We start from the raw sequence: 13,496 nt of genomic DNA on the forward strand, positions 1-13,496 counted from the left end.
TTGAGGTGAAAATGATGAATCAGACACCTTATCGATAGCAACAACTCAGTGTCCTCCTGGAATCAGAATTTTTTTTGACTCAATGGAAGAACGTAGTCAGAGAAATGCTGATGAATGGGTCGTGTCTTTGGCATCATTAAACTGAAGACTGTTAGTTTATCAAATCAATTCTCTGTAATTATTATTATGTGATGAACTAATCAGGTAAATGTAATTAACTAGGAAGTCGGGGCACCAAGGAAAATATTCAGATTACAAAGTTATCATTTTCCTAATATAACTTTCAGATATTTTAATATCTGATCAATTAGTCTTCTAATTAATGAATTATTCTTAACCTCACGTTAGTCTCATTCCAAACTTCGTAAATTGTTGGTTATCTGCACGAACCCAGTCTTCACTAAGAATCATCCATACATCAATTGTCTCAATCATTTATTTATTAACTAACTAAATAATCACAGAAATGCACATACAAACAAACAAGGTAGATATGGTTACAAGGAAATGATAGGGGATGTGCCCTAGTGGGCTAAACCGGTATCGTGGCTTGGTAGACAAAGGGACTGAGAAGGGCGCGAAAGATAAGACACTACAAAGTTGATAATTATAACAATTGAAATGCTAATCCTTTGCACATGAATGCTCACTCATTCAGGAATAATTTCAATCAATATATATATTTACGCTCAGTGTGTCGTCGTGATCTCTGTTGGAAGTTCATCCTGTTGGAGAGTTTGTCCGCCCTCTCTCTCTCTGCCGTGGTTAGAATGGATAGTTCAGAGTCCCATTCAGAAATGTTGTTATAGGATAGATGTTTCGGCAGTTGTCGGTCCTCGCATTCATGGGTACATAATGTCTAGCTGCAGACTAGTAATTAGTATCGAAGAGTAGCTCTTATTCTGTCGGATCGATAGTCTCAGAGTTTAACCACGTGGTATGGTTAAAAGATTCAGCAATCTACTCAAACCTTAGCCCTCTCGTGGTAATCGAGGTAAGCTGGTCTCTACTCAAACCTTAGCCCTCTCGTGGTAATCGAGGTAAGCTGGTCTGATAGGAAATTATTAGGTGGGGGTGTCACGCCCTGACCTGAGAGAGACGGTTTATTTCTCTATTTTGTTAGGTTAGGGTGTGGGGTGGGCATTCTATGTTTTGTATTTCTTTGTGTTGGGCCGAGTATGGTTCCTAATCAGAGGCAGCTGTCTATCGTTGTCTCTGATGTCGTGTCTTTGGGGTACCATTAAACTGAAGACATGTTTATCAATTAACTCCCTGTAATTATTATCACGCGATTAAACTGATTAATCGTTTAATTGTAATTAACTAGGAGATCGGGGCACCAAGGAGAATATTCAGATTACAAAGTTATAATTTTCCTAATATAACTTTCCTATATTATAACATTATATATTATATTCTATTATAGTATAGGCCGATTATCTTCTGGTTTAAATGGTGTATTTTACCTCGTGTCCAGTCTCATTCCAAACGTCGTAAATTGTTGTATCTGCACGAACCCAGTCTTTACTAAAATCATCCATACATCAATTGTCTTAAAATCATTTATTTACTAAACTAATTAATTCACAGAAAGTATACAAACAGTAATTATCGTCACAAAGAATTGGTAGAGTAATGTGCCCTAGTGGTCTAAAACAGGCATGGCTGGTGTCTTGTAGAACAATGGGTCATAAAGGTTCAGCTGAGGAGGTACACAGAGTTCATTAATATTAACAATTGACAATTGAACGCTCACTCATTCGGGAACAATTGCAATCAATATATATTTACGCTCAGTGTGTCGTCGGGATCCTTGTTGGAGCGTCGTTCTGTGGAGAGTTTTGTCTCTCTCTCTCTATCTCTCGGTTAGAATGGATCTTTCAAAGCGACTAGAATGGATGTTTCGTTGGTCTTCGCGTTCAATGATATAATTTACTTAGCTGCAGACTAATAATTCATATCAAAGACTTGTTCTTATTCTGTCAGTATCAATAGTCTAAAAGTTAACCACGTGGTATAGTTCACTTTCAGTAGAGTACTTGGATGGTCAAACCTATTGGCCCACTTCTCGCAATGGAGTGGAGGCCTGGTCTGGAGAAATGTAGATCAGGGTATAGTTTTATAGTGACCATAGAACAGGCTTGTCAAATGACGCCTGGTCCTGTATGTGTCCCTGGGGGCGTGCCCATGACTGAGTTAAGCTTGGTACAGAAATATAATTATATCACATTAACATCAGAACATAGCATCTCAATGTATTACAAATAGCTTTATCCTTATTAATACATTCTATACAACCATGTGGTGCAAGTCTCATCTCTGAGGCTATTATATAAACCAGTTTTATGGTAATATGGCTATATTGTCTCTTCTGAGTATCACAAAATTGTACCAAGCGGACCAGTTCGTAGCTGGATTCTTCACCAGTCTTCCATACCTTCTCCAGAACACAAATGTCGCTTGGCTCCCCAATTCTGTGAGTTGGAAGAATTTCCTGTGTCTCTCTATGGGCCATGTGGCCAGAGACTCTCCTGGAATTTTACCACTCCTTCACACAGGGACTGGGTGGGGGAAGGTAGGTTGGGGGATGGTGCAAAGGGGGGGAGGGGGTCAACTGTCCTCCCTGTACTCAAAGAGGCCAACATCATGACACTGATTAGGAATCATACTTTGGCAGCCTTTTCCCACCTGTGTTTTGTGGGTAGTTATTTTCTGTTTTGCATTTCGTTACCTGACGGAACTGTTTGGCTTTTCGGTTTGTTTCTTTGTTCTAGTGTTTTCATTGTTTAATAAATATAATGAACATTTACCACACTGCGCTTTGGTCCCCTCTCTACGACAGCCGTAACAGAACTACCCACCACCAAGGGACCAAGCAGCGTGGTCAGGAGGACTGGACCTGGGAGGAAATCCTGGATGGGGAAGGACCCTGGACAAGGCCTGGGGAGTATCGCCGTCTGCAAGAGGAGATAGAGGCAGCGAAAGCGGAACGGCGATACTATGAAGAACAAGTACGGCAACGCCCCAAAATATTTTTGGGGGGGGCACATGGGGAGATTGGCGAAGTCGGGGTTGAGACCTGAGCCAACTCCCCGTGCTTCCGTGGGGAGCAAGTGACCGAGCAAGCACCATGTTATGCGGTGATGCGCACTGTGTCGCCAGTGCGCACTCACAGCCCGGTGCGCTCGGTGCAAGCTCCTCACAGTTGCCGTGCTAGAGTTGGCAGTCAGCCAGGAAGAAGTGTGCCGGCTCAGCGTTCCTGGTCTCCAGTGCGTCTCTTCGGCCCAGGTTATCCTGCGCCAGCTCTACGCACGGTACCCCCCGTTCACCAGCACAAACCAGTTCGTCCAGTGCCAGCGCTCCGCCCTTGCTGGGCTAAAATAAACATCCAGCCAGGACGGGGTGTGCCAGCCCTAAGCTCCAGACCTCCAGTGCGCCTCCACGGCCCAGTATACCCTGTGCCTGCTCTGCGCACCCAGTCTCCTGTGCATCTCCCCAGTCCGGTGAGACCTGTTCCAGCTCCACATAGGAAGCCTCCAGTGATGATCCATGGCACGAAGCCTCCAGTGATGATCTATGGCCCGGAGCCTGTAGGGATGATCCATGGCATGAAGCCTCCAGTGATAATCCATGGTCCGGAGCCTCCAGTGATAATCCATGGCACGAAGCCTCCAGTGATGAACCATGGCCCGGAGCTTGTAGGGATGATCCATGGCACAAAGCCTCCAGTGATGATCCATGGCCCGGAGCCTGTAGGGATGATCCATGGCACGAAGCCTCCAGTGATAATCCATGGCCCGGAGCCTCCAGTGATGATCCATGGCACAAAGCCTCCAGTGATGATCCATGGCGCGGAACCTGTAGTAATGATCCATGGCACAGAGCCTGCAGCGACGGTCCCCAGTCCGGAACCTACAGCGACGCTCTCCAGTCCAGAGCCTTCAGCGACGCTCCCCAGTCCGGAGCCTCCTACGACGCTCCCCAGTCCGGAGCCTCCAGTGACGCTCCCCAGTCCGGAGCCTCCAGTGACGCTCCCCAGTCCGGAGCCTCCTGAGACTGCCTGCAGCCCGGAACCTCCTGAGACGGCCTGCAGCCCGGAACCTCCTGGGACGGTCTGCAGTCCAGAGTCTTCAGCGACGGTCTGCAGTCCAGAGTCTTCAGCAACGGTTTGCAGCCCAGAGTCTTCAGCGGCGGTCTGCAGCCCAGAGTCTTCTGCGGCGGTCTGCAGCCCAGAGTCTTCAGCGGCGGTCTGCAGCCCAGAGTCTTCAGTGGAGGTCTGCAGCCCAGAGTCTTCAGCGGCGGCCTACAGCCCAGAGTCTTCAGCGGCGGTCGGCAGTTCAGAGCCTCCGGCGATGATCCATGGTCTGGTTCCTCCGGCGACACAGAAGCGGGGGGGGATCAGCGGGCGGTGTGGGGGCTACGCCCCGAACCAGAGACGCCGCTAAGTATAGATGCCCACCAGGACCCTCCCCTATAGGTTCAGGTTTGTGGCCGGGAATCCGCACCTTTGGGGGGGGTTCTGTCACGCCCTGACCTGAGAGAGACGGTTTATTTCTCTATTTTGTTAGGTCAGGGTGTGGGGAGGGCATTCTATGTTTTGTATTTCTTTGTGTTGGGCCGAGTATGGTTCCTAATCAGAGGCAGCTGTCTATCATTGTCTCTGATTAGGAATCATAATTAGGCAGCCTTTTCCCACCTGTGTTTGTGGGTGGTTATTTTCTGTTTTGTATTTCGTTACCTGACGGAACTGTTTGGCTTTTCGGTTTGTTTCTTTGTTGTAGTGTTTTCATTGTTTAATAAATATAATGAACATTTACCACACTGCGCTTTGGTCCCCTCTCCACGACAGCTGTAACAGGGGGTTATATTCGGAACAGTAGAAAAGGGCTCTCCCCTGAGCCAGATCCTGTCTGTGCTCCTGGGGGCGGGCCAATGACTTAGTTAGACTTTAAAGGGAATACAATTCTCTTTCATTAACAGGGTTAACACCCCCTTACATCATTTCACAAATAGTTTCATCTTTACTCATTCATTTGATACAATAATTAGATGCAAGCCTCATAACAGAGGCTCCTGTATAAACAGAGTTATGGTAATGGCTGTATTGTCTTTCATGAGGTCACAAAATTGTACCAAACAGATCGGGTTGTAACTGGATTCTCCACCGACCGTTTACACATTCTCCCAAACATGGATATTGTTCAGTTCTCAAGTTCTGTGATGTGGAAGAAATTCATTTGTTCTCTCTATGGGTCTCCTTCTGCATATACTGGTGGTCCCGTGTGGCTCAGTTGGTAGAGCATGGTGTTTGCAACGCCAGGGTTGTGGGTTTGATTCCCACGGGGGACCAGTACGGAGAAAAAAATGTATGAAATGTATGCATTCACTACTGTAAGTCGCTCTGGATAAGAGCGTCTGCTAAATGACTAAAATGTAAAATGAGAGAGAGTCTCCTCCAGGAATTTACGACCTGAGATAAGAGAAGCCTGGGTGTAGGCGGGCCACGTCAAGACAAATGTATTGCAACTGGTTCACCTCTGATGCTGACAGGCAATGTGTATTGGAAGAGATTTCTGAATGTTCTTCACCCAGCATACACCCCTCCAACCAGACATGCTTTATCTACTCATTTGCTGGATGCAGAGTTCAACAGAGTTCAAGTGAAGGTCAAGCAAATCATAGAGAAAGTAGACTGTATTGCAGTCATCTCTGATGGGTGGTTGAATGTTCGTGGGCAAGGAATAATTAACTACATCATCTCCACCCCTCAACCAGTATTCTACAAGAGCACAGACACAAGGGACAACAGACACACCGGTCTCTACATTGCAGATGAGCTGAAGGCAGTCATCAATGACCTTGGACCACAGAAGGTATTTGCATTGGTGACAGACAATGCTGCGAACATGAAGGCTGCTTGGTCTAAAGTGGAGGAGTCCTACCCTAACATCACACCCATTGGCTGTGCTGCTCATGCATTGAATCTGCTCCTCAAGGACATCATGGCACTGAAAACAATGGATACACTCTACAAGAGAGCCAAGGAAATGGTTAGGTATGTGAAGGCTCATCAGCAATCTACCTCACCAAGCAAAGTGAGAAGAATAAGAGCACCACATTGAGGCTGCTCAGCAACTCCCTTTTGGGTGGTGTTGTCATCATGTTTGACAGTCTCATGGAGGGGAAGGAGTCTCTCCAAGAAATTGCCATATCACAGTCTGCCGATATGGACAGCCCCGTCAAGAGGATCCTCCTGGATGATGTATTTTGGGAGAGAGTGTTAAGCAGCCTGAAACTCCTGAAACCTATAGCAGTAGCCATTGCACGGATTGAGGGAGACAATGCCATCCTGTCTGATGTTCAGACTCTGCTTGCAGATGTAAGAGAAGAAATCCGTACTGCCCTGCCCACTTCACTGTTGCTCCAAGCAGAGGAAACTGCAGTTTTGAAATACATCAAGAAGCGTGAAGACTTCTGCCTGAAGCCCATACACGCTGCAGCGTACATGTTGGACCCCAAGTATGCTGGCAAGAGAATCCTGTCTGGTGCAGAGATCAACAAGGCCTATGGTGTCATCACTACCGTGTCTCGCCACCTTGGCCTGGATGAGGGCAAGGTTCTTGGCAGTCTGGCGAAGTACACTTCCAAGCAAGGGCTTTGGGATGGAGATGCAATATGGCAGTCATGCCAACATATCTCATCAGCCACCTGGTGGAAGGGACTTTGTGGATCTGAGGCTCTTTCCCCTGTTGCCTCCATCATCCTCCAAATCCCACCAACATCAGCTGCCTCAGAGTGCGACTGGTCCTTGTTTGGGAACACACACACCAAAGCACACAACAGGGTGACCAATACAAGGGATGAAAAATTTGTGGCCATCCAGTCAAATTTGAGGCTTTTTGAGCCTGACAACGAGCCATCCTCAACAAGGTTGGTAAGTGACAGTGAAGATGAGGCCTCAGAGTCTGATGTTCAAGAGGTGGACATTGAGGAGGTCCAGGGAGAAGACATGGAAGCCTGAGAGGAAGACAACCAAAGCTTTAGTTTCAAGACTATCATTTTACAGATGTATGTTGAAAACGTTTTTGGGAGATGCGATGGATCATTGGGGATCATTCAATATTCCCTTTCGTTTGTTGTTCAGTGAAATCATCCCATTTGGAGAGTCAACTCATTTAATTAAAGTCCAATTCGTAACTAAATTGTTTTTTTAATTTCTATTGGAGGGATTTAATCATTTGAATTTTGTCTACTTATGATAAGGTAAAAGGTTTGTGTCTGTCTCCATATGACATGGTAAATATATCCAATGCACAAAACATCTACATTTAAATGGTATTAATATTAATTTGCATATATTCCCGTTAATTCCCATATATTCCCGTTAATTCCCACAGAAAGTTTCCACCTTTGAATATTCCCCAAAAGGTGAAACCCTACATACTATAGACACACCCCCTGCCATCACACTAGCTACTGTACCCCTGTATAGGACCATACATACTACACTGTTATAGCCTCACCACATACATACTACACTGTCATAGCCTCACCCCCATACATACTACACTGTTATAGCCACACCCCCTGCCATCACACTAGCTACTGTACCCCTGTATAGGACCATACATACTACACTGTTATAGCCTCACCCCCATACATACTACACTGTTATAGCCTCACCCCCATACATACTACACTGTTATAGCCACACCCCCATACATACTACACTGTTATAGCCTCGCCCCCATACATACTACACTGTTATAGCCTCACCCCCTGCCATCACACTAGCTACTGTACCCCTGTATAGGACCATACATACTACACTGTTATAGACACACCCCCTGCCATCACACTAGCTACTGTACCCCTGTATAGGGCCATACATACTACACTGTTATAGACACACCCCCATACATACTACACTGTTATAGCCACACCCCCATACATACTACACTGTTATAGCCACACCCCCATATATACTACACTGTTATAGCCACACCCCCTGCCATCACACTAGCTACTGTATCCCTGTATAGGACCATACATACTACACTGTTATAGCCTCACCCCCTGCCATCACACTAGCTACTGTACCCCTGTATAGGACCATACATACTACACTGTTATAGACACACCCCCATACATACTACACTGTTATAGCCACACCCCCATACATACTACACTGTTATAGCCACACCCCCATACATACTACACTTTTATAGCCACACCCCCTGCCATCACACTAGCTACTGTACCCCTGTATAGGACCATACATACTACACTGTTATAGACACACCCCCATACATACTACACTGTTATAGCCTCGCCCCCATACATACTACACTGTTATAGCCTCACCCCCATACATACTACACTGTTATAGCCTCACCCCCTGCCATCACACTAGCTACTGTATCCCTGTATAGGACCATACATACTACACTGTTATAGCCTCACCCCATACATACTACACTGTTATAGCCTCACCCCCATACATACTACACTGTTATAGCCACACCCCCTGCCATCACACTAGCTACTGTACCCCTGTATAGGACCATACATACTACACTGTTATAGCCTCACCCCCATACATACTACACTGTTATAGCCTCACCCCCATACATACTACACTGTTATAGCCTCACCCCCATACATACTACACTGTTATAGCCACACACCCATACATACTACACTGTTATAGCCTCACCCCCTGCCATCACACTAGCTACTGTACCCCTGTATAGGACCATACATACTACACTGTTATAGACACACCCCCTGCCATCACACTAGCTACTGTACCCCTGTATAGGACCATACATACTACACTGTTATAGCCTCACCCCATACATACTACACTGTTATAGCCTCACCCCCATACATACTACACTGTTATAGCCACACCCCCTGCCATCACACTAGCTACTGTACCCCTGTATAGGACCATACATACTACACTGTTATAGCCTCACCCCATACATACTACACTGTTATAGCCTCACCCCCATACATACTACACTGTTATAGCCACACCCCCATACATACTACACTGTTATAGCCTCGCCCCCATACATACTACACTGTTATAGCCTCACCCCCTGCCATCACACTAGCTACTGTACCCCTGTATAGGACCATACATACTACACTGTTATAGACAGACCCCCTGCCATCACACTAGCTACTGTACCCCTGTATAGGGCCATACATACTACAGTGTTATAGACACACCCCCATACATACTACACTGTTATAGCCACACCCCCATACATACTACACTGTTATAGCCACACCCCCATACATACTACACTGTTATAGCCACACCCCCATACATACTACACTGTTATAGCCTCACCCCCATACATACTACACTGTTATAGCCTCACCCCCATACATACTACACTGTTATAGCCTGACCCCTTGCCATCACACTAGCTACTGTACCCCTGTATAGGACCATACATACTACACTGTTATAGCCTCACCCCATACATACTACACTGTTATAGCCACACCACCATACATACTACACTGTTATAGCCTCACCCCCTGCCATCACACTAGCTACTGTACCCCTGTATAGGACCATACATACTACACTGTTATAGCCTCACCCCCATACATACTACACTGTTATAGCCTCACCCCCTGCCATCACACTAGCTACTGTACCCCTGTATAGGACCATACATACTACACTGTTATAGCCACACCCCCATACATACTACACTGTTATAGCCTCACCCCCTGCCATCACACTAGCTACTGTACCCCTGTATAGGACCATACATACTACACTGTTATAGCCTCACCCCCATACATACTACACTGTTATAGCCTCAGCCCCTGCCATCACACTAGCTACTGTACCCCTGTATAGGACCATACATACTACACTGTTATAGCCTCACCCCCTGCCATCACACTAGCTACTGTACCCCTGTATAGGACCATACATACTACACTGTTATAGCCTCACCCCCATACATACTACACTGTTATAGCCTCACCCCCTGCCATCACACTAGCTACTGTACCCCTGTATAGGACCATACATACTACACTGTTATAGCCTCACCCCCTGCCATCACACTAGCTACTGTACCCCTGTATAGGACCATACATACTACACTGTTATAGCCTCACCCCCATACATACTACACTGTTATAGCCTCACCCCCTGCCATCACACTGGCTACTGTACCCCTGTATAGGGCCATTCATACTACACTGTTATAGCCACACCCCCTGCCATCACACTAGCTACTGTACCCCTGTATAGGACCATACATACTACACTGTTATAGCCTCACCCCCTGCCATCACACTAGCTACTGTACCCCTGTATAGGACCATACATACTACACTGTTATAGCCACACCCCATACATACTACACTGTTATAGCCTCACCCCCTGCCATCACACTAGCTACTGTACCCCTGTATAGGACCATACATACTACACTGTTATAGCCTCACCCCCATACATACTACACTGTTATAGCCACACCCCCATACATACTACACTGTTATAGCCACACCCCCATACATACTACACTGTTATAGCCTCACCCTCTGCCATCACAATATCTAGTTCAAGTTTATTATGTAAAACATCATTGCATAACAATATGAAATGAGATGCTGTTTACCTGATGAGGACCACAGTGCCTTCAGAAAGCATTCACAGCCCACATGTTGGGCTGTGGATTAAATATGTTTTTTCTCACTCATCTACACACAATACGCCATAGTGACAACGTTTTTAGAAATGTTTGCTTATTTATTGAAAATTAAATAGAGAAATATCTAATTTACATACAGGACCAGTCAAAAGTTTGGACACACCTACTCATTCAAGGGTTTTTGTTTATTTTTACTATTTTCTACATTGTATAATAATAGTGAAGACATCAAAACTATGAAATAACACATATGGAATCATGTAGCAACCAAAAAAGTGTTAAACAAAACAAAATATATTTTATATTTGAGATTCTTCAAAGTAGCCACCCTTTGCCTTGATTACAGCTTTGCACACTCTTGGCATTCTCTCAACCAGCTTCACCTGGAATGCTTTTCCAAATGTCTTGAATGATTTCCCACATATGCTGAGCACTTGTTGACTGCTTTTCCTTCACTCTGCGGTCCAACTCATCCCAAATCATCTCAATTCGGTTGAGGTCAGGTAATTGTGGAGACCAGGTCATCTGATGCAGCACTCAATCACTCTCCATCTTGGTCAAATAGCCCTTACAGCCTGGAGGTGTTTCGGGTCATTGTCCTGTTGAAAAACAAATGATAGTCCGACTAAGTGCAAACCAGATGGGATATCACTGCAGAATGCTGTGGTAGCCATGCTGGTTAAGTGTTGCTATTTGTTTTGACCCTGTGTTGAATAGTACTAAGGCACTTCTTGAGATTTTCCAGGACCTGGGAGTCAGATCGGGCCTCCTTAGAAGATTTGGTGGGATTATAGAGGACAGCAGACACAATGCAGTTAATGCCACGTGGTAGGAGACATGGTCTCAGCCAAGTCCACAAACGCTCAACGCTGTCGTCCTCAAAGTCCAGTAAACGCTTGTGAAGGATGCTGTGCATTATGCATGGCTACACCCCCACCACATGAGGTTACTGTGTCCTTTCTATGCAGACTACATCCTTGAAGACTGACTATTGAGTCTGGGATATCTTCGTTTAACCAGGACTCGGTCACAGCAACAATGGCAGTCTCGTCAGTCACAGTGGTAAAAGCTCCTCTACCTTGTGTCTTAAGGATCTCATGTTACACAAGAGAAAGTTGGGAAGCAAAGTCTTTACAGACATTTGATGGGGCATCTGTGTGCTCCACACCAGAGTGCAGGGTAGACTAGACTATGAAGTCAACAGGACTATGAGGCTTGTGCTGCTTTACGGGGTCACGAGTCAGGACAGGTATTCTAAGCCCTGTTTTCTTCCCTCCTCTACAAGCCTTTGGCTGTCCCAAAAGGCCAGACTGTGCAAGAGTCCATTTAAGATTCCCAAAAGAGCTGCTGTTAGTTTTTGCATTGCTCAAACTCAAATAACATTTTTAGTGAGCATGAAATCTATACAGCATTAAGATACATGATAATGATAATACACACAGGAAATGCAAGTATTCACGGAATATCAAACAATTATAAAACAGGTAACACTTATAAACTCAGCAAAAAAGAAACATCCTCTCACTGTCAACTGTGTTTATTTTCAGCAAACGTAACATGTGTAAATATTTGTATGAACATAAGATTCAACAACAGAGACATAAACTGATCAAGTTCCACAGACATGTGACTAACAGAAATGGAATAATGTGTCCCTGAACAAAGGGGGGGGGGGAGGGGGGGTCAAAATCAAAAGTAACAGTCAGTATCTGGTGCATTAAGGACTGCAGTGCATCTCCTCCTCATAGACTGCACCAGATTTGCCAGTTATTGCTGTGAGATGTTACCCCACTCTTCCACAAAGGCACCTGCAAGTTCCTGGATATTTCTGGGGGGGAATGGCCCTAGCCCTCACCCTCTGATCCAACAGGTGCCAGGCGTGTTCAATGGGATTGAGATCCGGGCTCGTCGCTGGCCATGGCAGAACACTGACATTCCTGTCTTGCAGGAAATCACGCACAGAACGAGCAGTATGGCTGGTGGCATTGTCATGCTGGAGGGTCATGTCAGGATGAGCCTGCAGGAAGGGTACCACATGAGGGAGGAGGATGTCTTCCCTGTAACGCATAGCGTTGAGATGGCCTGCAATGACAACAAGCTCAGTCCGATGATGCTGTGACACACCGCCTCAGACCATGACGGACCCTCCACCTCCAAATCGATCCCGCCCCAAAGTACAGGCCTCAGTGTAAAGCTCATTTCTTTGATGATAAATGTGAATCCAACCATCACCCCTGGTGAGACAAAACCGTGACTCGTCAGTGGAGAGCACTTTTTACCAGTCCTGTCTGGTCCAGCGACGGTGGGTTTGTGCCCATAGGCAACGTTCATGCCGGTGATGTCTGGTGAGGACCTGCCTTACAACAGGCCTAAAAGCCCTCAGTCCAGCCTCTCTCAGCCTATTGCGGACAGTCTGAGCACTGATGGAGGGATTGTGGGTTCCCGGTGTAACTCGGGCAGTTGTTGTTGCCATCCTGTCCCACAGGTGTGATGTTCGGATGTACCGATCCTGTGCAGGTGTTGTTACACGTAGTCTGCCACTGTGAGGACGATCAGCTGTCCGTCCTGTCTCCCTGTAGCTCTGGCTTTGGCGTCTCACGGTACGGACATTGCAATTTATTACTCTGGCCACATCTGCAGTCCTCACGCCTCCTTGCAGCATGCCTAAGGCACGTTCACGCAGATGAGCAGGGACCCTGGGCATCTTCTTTTTGGTGTTTTTCAGAGTCAGTAGAAATGCCTCTTTAGTGTCCTAATTTTTCATAACTGTGATCTTAATTGCCTACCGTCTGTAAACTGTTA

Source organism: Salmo salar, chromosome 17, assembly GCF_965601325.2.
Source record: "Salmo salar chromosome 17, fSalSal1, whole genome shotgun sequence".
Lineage (NCBI taxonomy): Eukaryota > Metazoa > Chordata > Actinopteri > Salmoniformes > Salmonidae > Salmo > Salmo salar.